Source organism: Sciurus vulgaris (genome assembly GCF_902686455.1).
Source record: "Sciurus vulgaris genome assembly, contig: HiC_scaffold_308_arrow_ctg1, whole genome shotgun sequence".
Lineage (NCBI taxonomy): Eukaryota > Metazoa > Chordata > Mammalia > Rodentia > Sciuridae > Sciurus > Sciurus vulgaris.
The window spans coordinates 124,491-127,784 of record NW_027632742.1 but is presented as its reverse complement, the minus strand read 5'-3'; the positions used below and the strand labels follow the sequence as shown (position 1 = coordinate 127,784).

The 3,294-nt window shown below is 36.0% G+C and overlaps 1 pseudogene across 1 annotated transcript; it reads right to left on the bottom strand.

Annotated features, from left to right (window-relative positions):
* Positions 1-331: 331 nt before the first annotated feature.
* Positions 332-2,635, bottom strand: LOC306652583 (asparagine--tRNA ligase, cytoplasmic-like; annotated as a pseudogene). Its single transcript has 2 exons — positions 2,627-2,635; positions 332-1,075 (listed from the first exon to the last, which is right to left on the bottom strand). The product of its transcript is annotated as an asparagine--tRNA ligase, cytoplasmic-like (transcript).
* Positions 2,636-3,294: the final 659 nt, after the last annotated feature.

The window sequence follows — 3,294 nt, the reverse complement described above, 5'->3', positions numbered from 1 at the left end:
CATCTCAGGAGTTGGTGAGGCAGAAGAAGTTGTGCCTCCTTTTCTAAGCCTGTTTCCCTCATTAAAAGTGCTTCAGCAATTTAGCCAGATGCTGTTGTGGGATATAAACAGGTTAAGGCGTGTTGTGATGGCTCATATGATTTGGGGTCCCAGAATTGAAACGTGGTTGCAAAAAGAAAACATTTCTCTTCCAATTTCTATCTTCTCCTCATTATGTTTTCGGTTATTACCCTAAAGATTTATTATGGAGTGATAAGTAGCTAAAGTAATATCCTTGATTCTGCATTCATTTCATTGCAATCAATTCCACTCAGAAAAATGTAACGATTGTTTACCAGTTCTCCTGTACCAACGTAGGAGGAGTAACTTCACAGTACCCTCTATCAAAGAAGTGATCTCTGAAGCACCTGGTGACCACAGAACGTGATTTTAGAATTTTGGACATATTTTCTCCTTGGATCATCATGTGTCTGTTGTTCAGCTGGACATCAACATCAGATTCATCATTGATTAAGTTATCAGCTCCTCCAGCAGGGGCCAGCCCCACAAGGTCCCAGAAGTTACAACTTAACTCGTGGCCTCCTGGAGCCTGCTTGCTCTTTGGGGTAAGATTTAGCATTCCATATACAGCAACACTACTCTCAGTAGACAAGACTACTCCATTGTAACACTGACACAACTCATCCGACAAGGCACACTGAAGGTAACCTGTACCATCTCACAACACCACAAACATTAAATTCTTTCCTTGCCTACGCAGCCTATGGACCCAGCCAAACACCTTTACTCTCTGGCCTCTATACCCTTCTAATGCATGAATCTTCACACATTGTGGCTCTGGAAGACTTGGATCATTTTTAATGGTAATCTTTTTTGCTTCTTCCAGGTTCTTTTCTCTTTGTAAATTATCTTCTGCCTCTTTCTTCTCCTGGGATTCACTCTTCATTTGCTCCCCATGCCACATTTTTTTAATGTTCTTCATCTGTGATTTAGAAATAATGTTCCACCTCTCATTTTCTTTTTGTGAATCTACATAAATGGTAGGAAATGGTTCTTTTCCTACTGTCATCAAAGCCTAGCACCATTCCTGCATTTGCCCTGGTCACCTCCAAGGACATGGTCTCAGCACCACCGCCGCCTAGTCACCCCAACGTGCGTGGACGGCTTCCGAACAATCTTTACATTGTGTTTATATTTGAAGGTGGAAAGTAGGCAAAAGAGTGGGTTAAGGGAAAAGGGATGGGAAAAGAAAATTATCTTTCACAACAATTAGAATTCAAGTTCACATAGATTCTGTATTCATTATGTATCTAAAATTAGATTTTTTTCCTCAGTGAGGTCTATTCTTCAATATAGAAATCTGAACCTTAGACTTCATGTATAAAGATCAAGGGTGAAGTTAAGAATGGATGGAAAGCAGTTGGGTAAAAACAAATATTCTTCACATGTATTGAGAGTTCAAGTTTCCATACACAACCTACCCTTTGTCTTAGATGGGAATTAAGAAAATTAATCCTAGAATTCATTTTTGCTTGAGAGAGTGACAGGGAATGCTGATGGGATATACTGTAAATCCATGGTCATCTACCTCAAGTGGACCCTCAGTTTTGTATATAGCACTGTCTTACTCTAAGCAAGGAGCTGATTTCTTCTACATAATAGAAAAACCAAATGCTGTAATCCTGAAACTCCCCCATTTTCTGAATAACAATCATGAAAATTTGTCTGCACTTACCCTCTTCTTTTCAATTGTGTTGCCATTTTTTTTCCCATCTCATCTGCTCAGGGTTATTGAAATATCTGTTATACCTATAAACTCTTGTATTCAGTCTCCTTTTCTTAACTTCATCCTTCCCATTGACTTTCTATTTAATTAAACTGTTTTAATTTTAGATTAGCAGAGAAATTACAAAGGTAATACAGTGATTTCACCACATACCCAGTTATTCCTATTATTAGTAGAAGGTTACTTTAATACATTTTGTACATCTAAGGAACAAATATTGGTACATTACTATTTAGTAAACTCCACATTTTATTCAGCTTTCACTAGCTTTTTACTACCAACCATTTTTGTCCCAGAATCCCATCCAGGATACAAGGTTATATTTAGTAATCATGTCTCATATTAAAGATACTGGTTACTGGATTGGGAAGTATTATGTAATACTTATATATGGCTCATAATAAATGAAGGATTCTCTTAACACAGTTGAATATTAAACTAATGGGAAACATTATATGCCAATAGTGAGAATTCATCTGAGTTTTGTTGCATTTCCAATAATGGCATACCCAGTACAAGTTTTATGAGACTTTAAAGTGTAACATCAATAGAATGAAACTCTATATATGAACATTTGTGTCATTATATTAAAATTAAATATTAGCACATTAGAAGTGCTTATTTCTTCCCACTGTGTGGATTTCTCATCCCTATACTGATCATTTTTGTAAGAAAAAATAATGGTGTGTAAAATTGAGGTTTTAGTCTCTTCTGTCCCCACAGGTCAACAAGCAGAACACATTGTTGTCAAACAGAACAATTCAGTAATTCTCACAGGGAGGGAAATGGGTGTTTGAAGTAACCTTCTGCTGTCCACAGTGTTTTTCAATACATACTCACCTTTAACATGGCACCTGTAGAACCTCAGCATATTCTTCACTTGTTCTAAAGATAAACTGGAAATGCATCTCCACCTTATTAATACAGTTTCATGACTGTGATGCATGAATTATGTTGCTAGAAACAAAGCTAGCTAGAAGTCTCTTGTTACACTTGCTACTGCTTACAAAGTACACTGAATTATAGGAGGAACTATTACAAGTTGTAACTTATCTTGTGTATGTATATTTTTAGTGTTCATGTGCTTTTGCTGTAAGAGCTATAAGAATAGGAATTTTCATGGATTGTCAAAAAGTGAAGTACTTTCTTAGAACAATGAACTATCAGAAAAATGATTGTTTTTGGTCTGGAAAGCAGAATTAAGGGAGATTTTATATTATATTAAAATACAAAGTTCACCGTACCTTTGTAAGCTATTATTTTTGTTTTCATGCAACTTTCAAAGGTTTAATTCAAAATAAGGTACAACTAATTCTAGATTGTGAACTCATGAAAGTGGGGATCATGTGTGTCTACTTCACTGTATGCTCAGCAACTATCGTGCTTGCTAAATGTTGAGTAAATGAGTATTGTCTTCTGTTCTCTGAATAATTTCCACTGGAGAGCATGTAAATAAGCTAGTGATTATATCTATTATTAATCTTGTGTTCAGCAGATAAAAATGCAAT